Source organism: Tenebrio molitor, chromosome 3 (assembly GCF_963966145.1).
Source record: "Tenebrio molitor chromosome 3, icTenMoli1.1, whole genome shotgun sequence".
Classification (NCBI taxonomy): domain Eukaryota; kingdom Metazoa; phylum Arthropoda; class Insecta; order Coleoptera; family Tenebrionidae; genus Tenebrio; species Tenebrio molitor.
In genome coordinates, this window is record NC_091048.1 from 13,760,165 (window position 1) to 13,776,379 (window position 16,215).

Below are 16,215 nucleotides of genomic sequence, written 5' to 3' on the forward strand. Positions count from 1 at the left end.
TATCGTCAACTTCGGCAATTAAATTTATCAATCCTCGAAAAATGCCTGGGTTATTGCTCTCAACCCCTTCATCATGTCCACGTAATGCTAACTCAAATGCCCCGCAAAATTTTATCGCGTCAATAAGTTTTCTTAAAATATATCGATTTTGTTTCACTTTTTCATTATGTTTTCGAATTTCAAGGCGATATACCCCACTCAGCTGGTTACGGAGGTCCGTGTTGCCAAAAATTCCAAACTCGACTGAATAAAATAAATGTTTTTGGCTTATTGCATGCTTTTTAACTTTTTGGCCCAAATGTTTTAAATCTGTAACACCGGTCTGAACCCAGGCAGGATCGCAATCAGCGGATCCCATTACCAAACACACGAAACAATAAAATGAGTTACTTACTCGTACATCGCAAGCACATAACCAACTAGCATTATTGTACATACTTCTGTTAAAATTTCTTACCACAATTTTACCCTTGATCAAATTTTGTTTACAAATTTTCAGGTTTGGACGAGGTGGACCCAACTGTTTAATTTCTTTCCGCTCTTCAAATCCAAGTCCAACGGCGGTTTTTAAATTTTTAATTGATTGAACGGAATTCATGATAATGTTCGTAAATAGCACGACTGCGTAGAGCACGACTGAAACCTAATGTTACTATTAATGCAGAATGAAAGCAGAAAATAAAAGCACTAAACACACGTTTGATTAAGAATTAGACGACAAGTGTTGCGAACTTGCAAATCAGTTGAAATCTCGTTGATCTCGTTAAAATTTGAAATTCATAACTTCGGATGCAATCGAGCTAAAAACAATTCAACGTTCGATGAAGTCCGGTAAATTATGTGTTCTTATTCGCTGTGGGCAAAGTCGCCCTTGCCCACAGAGATGGGCATCGGCGTCATAGGAATTTTTTAACATGATGTTCTCGGAGAACTTGTAGAAGCGTCGTACGTCGTAGGGGAAAATAAACGAAGCGGGGCAAGCTAGTGCTTGCCTACGCCGCGAGGCGCTTTTGTAACACAAGATCCAAATGACGCTGAGCGGCGTGCAAAATACAAAATGCACCCATTGTCACATTCGAACTTATTACAATTTAAATATTTGAATAGACTATATGACGATTTTTATATTTATTGTCATCCTTATTTTACAATTTGTTTTGGGGGGGCATTGCCCATCTGCCCCTCCTGTACCAGCCGCCACTGCAATTTAGTAATATTGTAACAGGCGCCGCCTAAAGTTAGTCATATTTATGATTCACTTGAAAATATCCGGAAACTGTTCTTATGTATTAAATTCGTAAAGACTTGTAACGTAACCTACCTAATTTAAAATTACCTAAGTACTTATTTTAATTCTTTTATCCAACACCTGTTTATTATGAAGTCATACTCATAATGATGCCGATTTTGAATATATTATGAGATCTATAAACACTGTTTTTCTTCAAACGTCCGTAAAATATGACATTGCACTGCTGCATTGATAATGCTAAAGTGTCACTTCATTGTCATGGCATCTAACGAGCTGACCAGCGTCCGTGAAGTAATTATCTCTGCTGAGGAGCGCCCGTGAAGTTATTATCTCCGCTGAGGGCGTCCGTGAAGTTATTATCTCCGCTGATGAGCGGCTGTAAAGTAAACTAGCTAAATCATTTGAAATTCCTACCTGATTTCTTAACATGTCTTAAATAATTTGTTATGAAGGTGTAATGATTTGAATACATTACTTTTTCCGCCAAATATTTGAACCTGCGCAAAACGGTAACAAATGTGGTCGTGATCAGCATCGAATCGGAGGAGCCCTACGTTGTGATTTTCTTTTGGCGGAAGGTTCGGAATGCAAACGGTGAGGGTTCCAGTTGGAAGAGTGCCGCAAATAAAACACACATGTGAGGGACGCAAAATACCTTTTATTAAAAATGTCTGTAATAACTTTGATGAAAAAGAAATTGAAACGAATACAAAGGACAGAACTTAAGTTAACGAAGTACAAGAAATTAACTAGTTGAGTACATCACAAAGATAAACGACCAGATGAATGCAACAATATTTAACATAACAGAAAAACGGGCACATGACAGACAAAATGACAGTTAAAGCTTGCAAAACAAGTAAACAAATTATGGTGCAGTTATTACAGACAGGGACGGATGAAAAACGCTCTTCAAAAACCGTATCCCAGGTATTACTCATATTTTACAATTCGATTAATGACAAACAATGTTTAATTTGGAACTACGCGGTCAAGGTACGCCAACGGGAGCTTAGAGCTGGAGGTAACAAACTCTCGGCCGCGAGGGGACTCAGAAGAATAATCTAAATCGCCTTGAGACCAGCGACGTTTCTAGATACTCAGGTTAGTAATGAACGTCGGGCTATTTCACCGACCAAGAAATAGTCACAGAGCGCCTCGGGGTTGTACGATGAGCTTCCCAAGCCGCTTCGAGCAGAGCTTGCTCCACCTTCCCCAACCAACCGTTTACCGACAAAAACCTAAAGGCGCGTACAGACTACGCGAACCGAGCATGTAATGTAACATGTAATGTAATGCTCGTCGCAAAATTGGTGCCACGAACAGCCGACGAACCGAGCGCGCAACGAACAGCTTCTATACTCCGTTCACTGATAGATCGCACGCCTTTTCACAGACACAGAGACGAGTGTCTATGCTGCAAAAAGTCGAATAGCGCACATAACATTTGTTTATCATTAATACATACTCGAAGAATAAATAATTCAACTTCATTCAGATTCACAGCTGTAATTCTGTTAACAACATCATAGCCGTAGGAAAACTACTGGCGGGATGGAAAGTGCACGTTTCTCAGGTCCTCTCGGGCTGTTGATGTTGCTCTGGAAACTTTAAAAAACACGCGTTTTTGAAAGTTGGATTTATACACACTGAGGCGTGCTTTAATTAAGTATGTAAAATAGGTTACCAACAAAAAAATATGTAACCATCACGGGTGCTGTGCCCGTATTTTGGCGATGGTCAGAATAAAATGGATGCCCGTTTTGGGGCCGATTTCTAATTTTACCTGAAAAGGTAGGAGGTTACAAGGAAGGGATTCGTCGCTAAAGTGTGCTTTCAAAATAAAATTTTCATTCTCCCGCGAACGTACAAGTAGTATCTTTTTTCGAGATTTTAGGTCCTATCATTGTCAATAATTTGTCAAAGTCTGTAGGAGACATTCTTGTAAAATTTTTATAATGTCCACTGACATGTTGAAATTTTAAATCCTGCATAAGTTCATTACCGACGCGTTTTCTATAGAGTTCGGTTCGCCACCAACGTCGCCGCTTCTTCTCTTTTTTAATCATATTGCACCCATTATTGTTTAAAAAAATTAAATTATAATCGAAGGTAAAATAACAAGACCTAATTTTTTTATCAGATTTAGCAAATTAGGTCGCGTTATTTTTTGCAAGATTATTCCAGAATTCAAACTTTAACGTTAATTATTTATTTTTTCCGTTGACCGCTTGTTAATTTCAATATTAATGAATTATTTTGTCTAAATTATAGTGTACCTATTAATGGACCTCATTAATACACTATTTTTCATTAATCAACGATTTTTGCGATTTTGACGTTTTGATGATATTTTGATGCATAAACAACCTCGAACATGCGTTGTTTGCACTTACCAACACTGCAGCAGGTAGTGCAGCAGGGTTTTCTATATTTTATAGCTCCATAACTGCACAATTACGAATTCACTTTTTCAAAAGCCGACATTTTTGGTTATAATTTGCATGTCATATTTTTCAAAGGTAACTAGGTTTCCTTAGCAACCGTGATTTTTACGTGAAATTGAATGTGAATGGAGTTGACGTCTTCTGACATTCTTTGTGGAAACGTAAATGGAAAGTGTTGAAAATTTTAAAAATGGCCTACCCTGAAGACAAAAAAAGGATGAAGGTATTTATAAGGTGTCATCTTTATGGAAAAAGATGAAATTGGTTTTGATTTGGCTTTAATTTCAAAATTTGTCACCAAAAAAAAAAGTTTGCGGCCAACGAAAAATTTTTGTAATCAACTCTTTTGTTAATGGGCGATTAATAATCTCAACTATTAAAGCCACTCACTCGCTACACTCGTTCGTGCTTTAAACAGTTTCGATTATTAATCGCCTTCATTAACAAACTAGTTTATTAAATAACTATTAATACTTACAGTTATTAAAAACATAATTATTAAAAACAATTTGGGAACCTGACTGGCGTAACATGTAATTTTATTCGTTTTTGACACAAGACAGACTAGGAAGACGATTTATCCGCGATAAACATTTTTTATTGGATGAAAGCAAGCGCAGAACACGCACGTTTGAGGTATGTGGGAATTAATCTGTAGTAATATAACAATAATTGACTTAAACATCGGATTGATTTGCGAAGCTGATGGCATGCTCCATCTCGACTTATGCATTTTTACAACAAATTGACACAATTCGCATTATTTTAGAAAATGTGAAACTTATTTATTAGTTACTGTAAAGAGTTGCTTTCAAAAATAATAACCTATTTATTTTGTTCAGCATAAATGAAAAAACTACAGTGTTTCATTTGACAATCAAGACCGTTTAAATAAGGGACAAAAACTAACGGGAACTGAAATTGTTGGAGATTAGATTTATGAGTTTATGACTGTGGTCAGCTCCCTTTGTCGAGATGCGTTTGTGAATGGCGCTTTGTGTTCGTCAGAAAACCGACAGTGAGCGGAGCACTGCGAACCGTTCGTGGCGCGCATGCGCTCTCGAGGTTCACAGCTTCGCCGTCCAAATCAGACGAACGCTTCCTTGTAATTTATTTAAAGAGTGTACTAAATTATGGTATGTATTTAATAAAATGTATGGATCCCCATATTTGTAAGACAGCCTAACAAATTAATGAGTAAATGTTATAATCAACAGCAACTTCGCTCCTACCTTTTCAGGTAAAATTAGAAATCGGCCCCAAAATGGGCATTCAGTTATTCTGACGGACAAGCACCCGTGATGCTTAATAATATTTTTGCATCATCGGAACTATTAATAAATAGATAAAATTTTCTTTTTAATTTATTAAATTGTTTGATTTTTCCAAAGAAGGCATTTTTTACATTTTTCATACTAGTTTATGGCCCATTGCTCTGCGCGCGATGCCGAATCTAAACAATAATTTCTTATTTGATTACTTACCGTCTTTTGATAAGTAAACATGTTCATGAAATCCGTAAACACGTGAAAATGACCGGCGGTGCAAAAACGTTTTCTACTGACAAATTGTCATTACAAAAGTTTACCTGTAAAATGGTAAAGAAAAAAAAATTTCTTCATTTTCTTCATTGTTGTAGCTACTTTTAATTCGTTAAACAAATTTCTGAACTAACAATATTTGCGTTAATACTTACCTGCCTTAAATTGAGATTGCACATTGAAAACGCGTATTCTTTTTGGAGATTTTTGGGTCCTATTTTGGTAAGTAAATTCTCACCGTCTGTGGGAGACATTCAATTAAAAATGTTATGCTGTCCGCTAATATGTTGGAACTTTAAATCTTTATAAAGTTCGTCGAGCCTTTTTCTCTTTTTTCATCAGATTCCACATAATTCTTACTGCATCACTACACAAAATTAAAGCTAACGGTTTTTCGTTATCACTCTTATCACATACAGGTCGCTAAAAAGTATCGATACAGCTAAATATTTTCAAAACGGTTTAGCAGAGCTCGTTGAAATTTGGCACACAGCTAGAAATGTTTAAATTCTATAGGCTGATATTTTTTTCAATTTTATAACATCTTTTATTTTGAAGATACAAAGCCAACTTGATTTTTTTTAAATGACACGAGAGGTCAAATTTAACACCGTTAAAAAGAATATTTTTTTGTGAATCCAGTGATGTAGCACATGTATATCTCAATTTACTCGAAACTTTATAAAAAATTTATCGAATTAATAAAATTTGAAAAAATTTGACCTTTGGAATGTTTTTTTAGCCATTGTTAATTCTTTGCCGCCTGAACTTTGGCCAAAAAATTAATAAAAGTAAATAATAAGTGTAGAAGTAAGGCATTTAACTGAAACAGATACATTTTAATAAAAAAGATAAAAAGTTTAAACCCGAAATACATAATTTTTAAGCAAAAAAAATTTTCAAAATGGCGGCGATGTGGGCATGTGTTACATCACTGAATTCACAAAAAATACTCTTTTCAAAAATATTACATTTAAGTCCCCCGTGCCATTTAAAAAAAATCAAGTTAGCCTTGCATCTTTAAAATAAATGACGTTAAAAAATTCAAAAAAAACTATTAAATGATAAAATTTAAACACTTCTAGCTGTGTGCCAAATTTCAATGAGCTCTGCTAAACCGTTCTGAAAATATTTAGCTGAATCCATACTTTTTAGCGACCCTGTATAATGTAGCTGTAATGACACGCAACCTCGGAACTATCGAACTGAACTGAGACGATTATAAAAAAAAATCACTTAAAAACATAACGCACTGAAACATACAAAACTCTCCATCCCGCCGGTAGTTATCCTATGCCTATGATGTTGTTTACAGAATTACAGCTGTGACTCTAAATGAAGGTTCAGTACAGTTATTTTCAATAATTGTTATAAACTGTTGTTGGAATTATTAATTCTTCGAGTATTAATGATATAGCAAATGTTATAAAGTGTAGACACTCGTCTCTGTGTCTGTAAAAAAGCGTGCAATCTATCATTAGTGGACAGAGTATAGCTGTTCGTTGCGTGCTCGGTTCGTCGGCTGTTCGTGGCACCAATTTTGCGACGAGCATTACATTACATGTTACATTACATGCTCGGTTCGCGTAGTCTGTACGCGCCTTAAGATCTCTAGAACCGCGACGGAGGTTTCACGTCAGCATTCCAGAGCCGCATCGAGCAGGACTTAGGTCCGCCTCCGCTAACGGCCGTAACTTAACCGTGGCCTCCCCAGAAATTTACTAGACAACCCCACGACTTCCTGATTGAAACCTAACCCCCATAGTGACGCACTTACAACATTTTACTTTAACTCTTCCGAAATCTAGCGGTGCTTAACAACAACATAAAGAAAACCCGAGTTTAATTCAATCGAACAACGCGTACCATAAAACGATGCGAAAATTCAACACAACAAAGCGCAACATTAAACAATGATGAAATAAACAAAACATAACGCAACATTAAACAAGGATAACATAAGCAAAAACAAACCGCAACATTAAACAATGAGGAAATAAAAGAGAACAAAACGTGAAGTTAAATAACGATAAAATAGAACCACTTTAAATGGCACAAATATCAGTAAACAACATAAATCACGAATACAATAATCGCTGGTAATGTTAAACAAAAAGAAAATGGCGGGTCGAGTGCCGTTAGAAAATGTTAGTGAAGAAAAAAAACAAAATGGACGCACGCGGTTCGGACGACGGCTCCGAATTTGCGAAATTACCAGATTGTTAAAAAAATGAACCTCCCGGAAGAAAGATAACGCTTAAAATTAACAAATGGGCGCTTCTTAAAGCCACAGCATGCAACAAAATAAAATCTACAACATACCCTTACCACGTGGTCCTGGTCCCAAAACAAAACACAAAAAAAAGGCAACGAAAGTGGGATAAATTACCCAGGTGAATTAAAAACGTTGAATTCTTCACGGGGACACAAAATATCTACTCGGAACGGTAGTGTAATCGGTTCAGATGTAACTTACAGATTTTTGGAATATTGGATCGCTCTTCGCAAGGTCTGTTCGTTTTTCGAAAAACCAAACAAAAGGGACCTACCCCCTTCAACCACCCGCGCGAGCGAGCTTCCACCCCCGATATATTTCCGCTCGTAGTTCCTAGTCTAGCCGCTAGTACCTTCACATTTGGCGCGCTCTCGTGGCGGTACCGGGAATTTTAAAAGTTTAAATTTTAAACTGGGTCACTACAAAGGTTTGAAGAAAAAATAGTATATAATTGATTTCATATAAATGTTCATCAAGTGAGCTGTGCATTTGTAAAAGCACCTTTAATTTAGTTACATTACAAAAGTCACATTTATGAAGGTCATGTCCAATAAATCTTTACTTGGTAAAAATACAAAGACAAAAACAAATAAGAATTACTTTAATTTAATCGGTAAAAAGACGTAACATTGCTTTTGAAATCAGCAATGTTAAAATGGACAAAAACTGAATAATTAGTCAAATTGGGTTCGCGCAGAGCAAGCAACTCAAGAAAGTCAAAGTCACTAGCTTTAGCTTTACTACCAACAGAAAATCTGATTTTCATGGCTTGCTTAGATGCACATTTATATGAAATTGAGTATATGTTATTCGGAGCAAAAATTGTTGTATGTGCTTTGGCTGGTTTGTCTGCCTCACTGCGTTCGGCAGCCAATCTACCAGCCGCAGTACATAAAACTTCATTTTTGCTCCTCATAACATAAAGCTTGTTTGACACGATGCTAAATTTTGTAGAAAATTTGTTAGAAAATGAGAGAGACACTCGATCAGGACCAATGAACGATCAGGATCATAGTCTGTCTTTGTCAGATCCTGATCGTTCATTGGTCCTCTCTCATTTTCTAACAAATTTTCTACAAAATTTAGCATCGTATCATACAGCCTTAATACACTATTTTATAATTAAACAGTTTAGAGAGAATTGAACAGTTTATTGAACATCAAAAAATGTAATACTATTGGGGCCAAAATACTTTGGTCGTCATTTTTCTGTCACTTCAAAACAAATTAATGTAAACCAAGTATTAACGTCAAGTCAATAGTGATGACAATTTCAAATTATTGACTTTTCTCTTGTCAAAAATATGGCACCATCCACCATTCAAAAATTTAGAATCATCTCCCTTGATTCTGGGGGATTGTCCATGGGCCAAATTGCTTGTGGAAACCTTTTCAAAATTTTTCCTCCTTGAAATATCTCCTTCCGTTGTCCATTTTTCGGTATTTAACATTTTGCAATGACGAGTTTGACAGTGACAGTGGTTGACAGTAGTAAAAAATAAGGTTAACCGTCCTAATGCTTGCTTTACAACTTTATGTCAGTCAACTGACTTTGACGACCAAAGTAATTTGTCCCCAATAGTACATAAAATTAAAATTATGTATTGGGTGATTCAAAATGATTGTGGCCAAGTATGGCAACTATGTACGAAAATTTATGTGGCAAGTGTGTGGATAAGGTAGAGTTGTCATTTGTATGACATTTCATAAGCGTGCATTTGATTTTTTTGATATCATTACACATTGATTTGACAGTTTTCAAAATTGCGCGACTATGAACTGTCAAAGAAATATCAACTCTACCCTGCCCACACAGTTGCCACATAAATTTTCGTACATAGTTGCCATACTTGGCCACAATCATTTTGAATCACCCAATATATGAAACAGAATCTGAGATGAAATAATTTGTTGAGGTTTACGTTAACATTTATATTAAAAGATAAAATACATTTTTGGGTTTTGATGATGTTTTAAGAACTGTTACAGAATGTTGGATAAAACTATGTAAGTACCTAGGTACTTATTACACTCGTGCCTTAACAGCAAATAAGTCACTCAAGAAAAATTAGCCCACTCGAACAAGCCCTCATGATTAAACATTTCTTTCGTCTTATAAGCAGTCTTAAACAGCCTACACACGATACGATCTGTCGTACTACAGATCGTTCAACTGTGTTTGAAGCTACGGTTGGAATGATATACAGGCTGATTCACGTAGCCCGTTCATTAGAAACTTTTTGATTTCCCAAAATCATATTGATATGAAAATTGGTAGTTCACTATAACCGACTACTCCAAGTTCAAATGAAATATTTTCAAAATGGCGACACTTCCGGAAATACCGGAAATCGATGCCATCTTTGTTTTTTTAAATAGAAAGGTCCCATTTTGACTTCACATTTCGATTCTACGTTAACTTTTGAGTTTAGTACGTCTTTTTGTCAATACTTATCTGTCATCGTTTTTGACCTATGTCATCTTTTTTGCAAAAAAGCGAGGTTGCAGGGCTTCATTAAAAAATTTATAATTCCTGAACCATCAGAAATAAATAATTTATTTTTACTTTACTGACTTGCCAAAGATTTGGCAAGTTAAGCCATTGGTCCCGGTCTATTGAGTTGGTCACCATGCCCCTCATAGATTTGTAAACCAGTCCTAGACTGTGTAACAAATTTTTTATTATTTATAATAATAATAATAGACTTGTTCCCACCAAGGGCGCACTATCACAGCGAGAAGCGCTGGATACCATTGACCCGCAAACGGGCTCGGCCGATGTTTTGCCGTGGAACAAGTTCCGAATCCAACAGGTGTAGACCCAATTACTGGATCGGAACAAAAAGAAGCAAAAATGTAAAAAAAAAAACAGAACAAAACACAAAACAAAAATCAGAAACAACAGACAATTAACAGACAATTAAACTCACTTATCACTCTTGTGCAAACTGCTTCACAGAGCTCACTCCAAACATACAACCACCGCCTCAGTGACCTCCTTGATGGAGCACTTGAAAAGATCCACCTCATCCTCTAGCAAATTACCCAGTTTTAAAATTCTGTATACTGGTGAACCAGCCAAAACATTTGTCCTTGCCCGCGGAACAATAAAACTTGCCTTGTCTCTTAAATTCGGCCTGGGAACACGAAACGGATTTTTTTCCAGTAGTTCTGTACAATCCAGCTGACCGCGAATCAGCTTTACCAGGAATCTCGCATCAGCTATGTCTCGTCTACATTGTAAGTGAGTAAAAAAATATTTTCCAAGTAAAACAGCATGATCTATACCCCTGGGCGGAAAATGTCCTTCAGTAATATGAAAGAGATATTTCAGAAAGCGCCGCTGCACCCTTTCCAAACCAGCTTTCATGTATATCTGCGAACAGCAGGGCGCGACATTCTAAGTCAGCAACAATATCATTAATATAGATGTTGAAAAGTAATGGACCCAAAACTGAACCTTGGGGAACACCTGACATCTGAATATATTCCCTTGAGGAAAAACCGTTATACGAAACGAATTGCTTTCTTCCAGTGAGGTAAGACAAAAACCAGTCCAGGAGAAACCCGTGCACCCCGATCTCTGAAAGTTTGTACAGCAATATATGGTGGTCCACACTGTCGAACGCTTTGGCGACGTCTGTATACCACGGTGTCCCAGAACTCGCGCCCCAGAGAAAAATGGAGAAATCTTCATAAAAGGACAAATAAATAATCCCAATAAAAAAAAATTCTATGTTGAACGGTATTCAAGAAAAGAACAGTTTAATTCGACCAGTCAAAGCATTTTAAGCCATCCAGGTCTATTTCCCGTAATTGTTGCTAGGTTACATATTTTATTACGTTTTCAATAAACTGACCGGCTATGAAACTTTTGAGAAACGTCAGTGTCAAAATTTCATTCAAATCACTTCAAATCGCTTTAGTACCGCCGTCGTGGTCAAGCGTGCTCTTTCATCATGTATTCTGCAGCGGATTATTTGAAAATGTTGATTATTTACGGAGAATGTGGAAATGTTGATAATTTACGGAGAATGTGGAAATGAAGTAAATCCACATGCTCTATTTTCAAGAGCATTTGAGCAACGATTTTATATAAATTTGTGGGCTGGTCTATTAGGGAATCGTGTGGTATGTCTTCAATAGAAATTAGTTTACATGTCAGCGAACTTCCTCTTTAGGTAGGATCTTGTGAATTTCCTGCACGGTAAGCCCGAGACATGCACCCAGAACTTTGAATGGAGAATTTTTGAATGCAGAACTTTCCAATTTGCTTGAAGACATTCCACATCTTTTTTGAGCTATCGGCTAGTTTCAACACGACGGCGCACTACCATACTTCAGTCGACAAGTTTGAGAAATTTTGGATCAACAGTATCCTCATCGATTGATAAGTTGTGGTGGTCCACGACACTGGCCTGTGCGGTCCTATTGCCTTATTGCTACAGGAGAACAATTCAGGAGTTGCGTTTAGGAAGCTTTTGCCACAATTACTCCTGAAATGGTTACCAATTCTAAACTGAATCTTTTGCGACTGGCACGGTTATGCTTGCAAATGAATGGTGGCCACTTTGAGCACTTCTTCTGATTGTATTTATTTTTCGTTTCATAATCCCTTTTGGCTTGTGTTATACCTTTTCTTCCTGTTTTGTACGATAAGCTCACGTGCATTAGAATAAACAAGGTTGTTTTCAGAACCGCCATTTGTTGTTTTATTTAAAAAAATAAAAATACTACATAGATTCATGTGATCGATGGCGAATGTGACATCTTGAATGACATCTGCCTTAACCTAACATGTTGATGTTGACACTTTAGCGGACATGTCATTCTGACATTATTTAATTATGACAATTTATAAACTTAGCAACCGATTTTATTCACATTAACACCTCAGAGTTCCTTTTCTGGAATTGGTGGATCTTAGATGTCCCACAACTCTCTTACGCAAGCCATTAATTGTTCTTCGTTTGCATTTTTAGAATCGAGATTGTCGTCGGCATTTGTCTGTTTTCTCTGGGGCGCGAGTTCTGGGACAACCTGTATATAACATCAACTTGACCCCTTTTGTCTAAACTGTCAGAAATGAATTGAGTCACACAAACCAAGTTCGTTACTGTAGATCGGCCCTTCATAAAGCCGTGCTGAGCAGTTGTCAGTATATTTTTCAAAACCGGAGACAGAAAGTTGAATATGGCGATTTCAAAAATTTTAGAAAAAGTGGATAGCAAAGCTACCGGGCGATAATTTTTTATTTCAGCCGAGTTTCCTGCTTTATGAACTGGTAAGACTTTCGTGCTTTTCCAAACATTTGGAAAGGTGCCTTGCTCCAGGGACAAATTGAAAATATGCACCAACGGTTCCAGAAATACACTTCTGCAATCTTTCACCAAAAAAGCGGGTATGTTATCACTTCCATACGAGATCTTTGGTTTAAGTTGTTCAAACACTTTTTCGATGTCCGACTTGTCAAATTTTTTTAGAGTGAGGCACGGCCAGAAACTATTACTATACGACTTTGGTTTAATGTTGCCCGGAACAGAAGACGCGGAATACACACTCATAAAATAGTCAGCAAAAGAGTTGACTATATCTTGCGGTCGATCGCAGGAGACGTCACTGTAGGTCATCTTAGCTGGAATCCTGGTTACGCTATTTCTATCATGCACGTAAGACCAAAACATTTTTGGGTCCATCCGCAGCGAGTTCTCAACTTGGCACACGTAGGTGTTGTAATCGCGTAAGATCCTGGTCTTCACTAACCTTCTCAATGTCACGTATTCCTCACGGTCACGCTCCTTTTTAAATTTCTTATATTTTCTATAACATCGTTCTTTTGAAGGTATATTACATTTTAGTTCATGAGTATACCATCGGGGATAATGTCGACGATTGTGAGTATAACACGGCACGCTCTTGTCAAATAACGAATATATCTTTCCATAAAAAGCCGCGCAAACCTCATTTACATCATGCAGCGAATAGATGAGAGACCAGTCTACCTTAGACAGCAGAGAGTACAGAAAAGGAAAATTAGCTCGGCGAAAGTTGTATGTTTTCGATTTACTAGAGTTTGGAAAATTGGATCTGGATCCGGCAATTATTTTAAGTTCAATCAGAATGGCAGGATGGTGTGAATCTTCGTCCAGAATGGGAATAGAGTGCTGGAGACTCAGATGTTCAGACATGTCTGTCAAAACTAAATCCAATATGTTACCATGGGCATTAGCAATATTGTTGCACTGTCTGAAATTTAAGAAAGCAGTAAAGTCATGAAGGAGGTATCCCTTAGAGCTAACGGTATCCGATGAATTTGACAAATTAAAATCGCCTACCAATACTCGAGAGATTCAAACAAAACTCCGAGAAGGTGTCAAAAAAGATCTCATAATCCACCAACGAAGTATTTGGAGGAACATAGACACAAAAAATATACAGCACCATGGAGGAAAAACTAATCTTTACGCCCACAATATCAATTGAGGGAATCTTCTCAACAGCAGCGGACATGTCAATTGAATCCATAAGATAGTTTGATCTAACCGCAAGCAGAACTCCCCCACCGCGAAGCTTACCACAAAGATCAAACCTGCGGTCACATCTGAAGACTGTGTACTGATGTAAAAGGAACAGCTCAGAACTTAGGATGTCAACGTTTAGCCAGGTTTCAGAAAATGCCAGCACGTCAAAATTACCATCAGAAGTTTTTACAATTAATTGCTCAGTTTTCGTTCGTAGGCCACGCACATTCTGGTAATAAATGCTCAGGAAAGAAAAGGTGCGATCCCTCAATTGACAATTCATTTTAACATTCAGATCATTTATATCGCTACTTTCATTCATACATTTATTACAGGCCTTGGCACTAGAGACCGAGCTTGAAGAGTTATCTAGTTTTTTGAAGAGATAAACGTGGAAGGTAGCTGAAACAGATTACGTTTGAAGTTATCTACCGCATATTTATAGGCCGTGCACTGGTCGTACTCCCACGCCGCATGGGAAACGTCGATGTTTTCCGGTTTGTTCCTTAAATTAATGCAATTTATGCATTTCTTTTCATTGTTGCGAGAAGCAACACATGCTTTAATTCCGTGATCACCCGCACATATAGGACAACAAACCTTCAGATTGCACTGGCGAGACATATGATTAAAGCCATTGAAATTGAAACAACGAGGAACCGAAACGGCATCAACGCGCTATCAACAACATTTTTTCAATGTTTCATACGCCTACTGCAATTTTTTAAAATTGATAATCAAAAAATGTCGAAAACTTCATTTTTTTAAATAGCAACTACCATTTCTGATACTAGATATAAATGTAAAATTAAATTTTAAGGCCACTTTTATTAACATTATGTATGCCTATTTGCAGCCGTTTAGGCGTAATTTCAATTTTTTGAATAAAATATTATTTTTTATAATCAATTGTTTTATTTAAATTTTTATTCAAAAATAGCATTGCAATAAATATTAGATAACAAAAAAACAATAAAAAATAAGCAAATTAACAAAAAAATATTTTAATGTAAATGAATTTATTGAAAATATTTTTTTGTTAATTTGCTTATTTTTTATTATTTCGTTGTTATTTACTGTTTATTGCATGTGATTTTTGAATAAAAATTCAAATAAAACAATTGTTTGATAAAAAAAAACAATATTTTACTCAAAAAATCGAAATTACGCCAAAACGGCTGGGAATAGGCATACACAATGTTAATAAAAGTAGGCTTAGAATTAAATTTTTTAGCTTAGAATTAAATTAAATTCTAGTGTCACAAATGGTGGTTGTCATTTAAAAAAATGAAGTTTTTGACATTTTTTGATTAGCAATTTTTAAAAATTTCAGTAGGCGTATGAAACATTAAAAAAAAATCACTGATGGCGGAAAATATCGGCCAGGTCTTTAGGGAATTCAACTAAAAAAAATCTATTATTTATTTCAGATGGTTCAAGAGTTATAAATTTGTTAATGAAGCCCTGCAACCTCGCTTTTTTGCAAAAAAGATGACATAGGTCAAAAACGATGACAGATAAGTATTGACAAAAAGATGCTCTAAACTCAAAATTTAAAGTAGAATCGAAATGTGAAGTCAAAATGAGGCCTTTCTATTTAAAAAAATTAAGATGGCGTCGATTTCCGGTATTTCCGGAAGTGCCACCATTTTGAAAATATTTCATTTGAACTTGGAGTAATCGATTATAGTCAACTACCAATTTTCATGTAAATATGCTTTGGGGGAATCAGAAAGTTTCTAATGAACAGGCTACGTGAATCAGCCTGTATAAATTTTCATAAAGTAGAAGGACCCAAATTAAATGAACCAAATATCTTTACATCAAAACATTTTCATTAAATTCTAATCAGGGATTTTATTTCTCTATCATTTTTTTCACAACGTACATATACTAAATTTGAATATACCTGGGTAATTAGTTTTAGCAAAAAAGGAATACCCAATTTTTGTGGCGGTAAACAGTATTTATGCATCTATAATACCTTCATATAATAGTTATTTTTATATTAAGTGCGTGAAGAGAGTGTTTTTTGTGCATGAAAAGGTCTTTTACGCCGAGACGAAGGCCGAGGCAGTATAAGCCTTTGAATGCATAAAAACATCTTCACGCACGAAATATAAACAATATTTTTTCTATAATTGATTCAAAAAATTGAAATTAAAAATTCAAATTTTTG

The 16,215-nt window shown here is 36.1% G+C and overlaps 1 long non-coding RNA gene across 1 annotated transcript in view; it reads left to right on the forward strand.

Moving 5' to 3' along the window:
• Nucleotides 1–16,215, forward strand: part of LOC138126329 (uncharacterized) — a 72,569-nt gene that overhangs the window by 15,129 nt on the left and 41,225 nt on the right. The window lies entirely within an intron of this gene.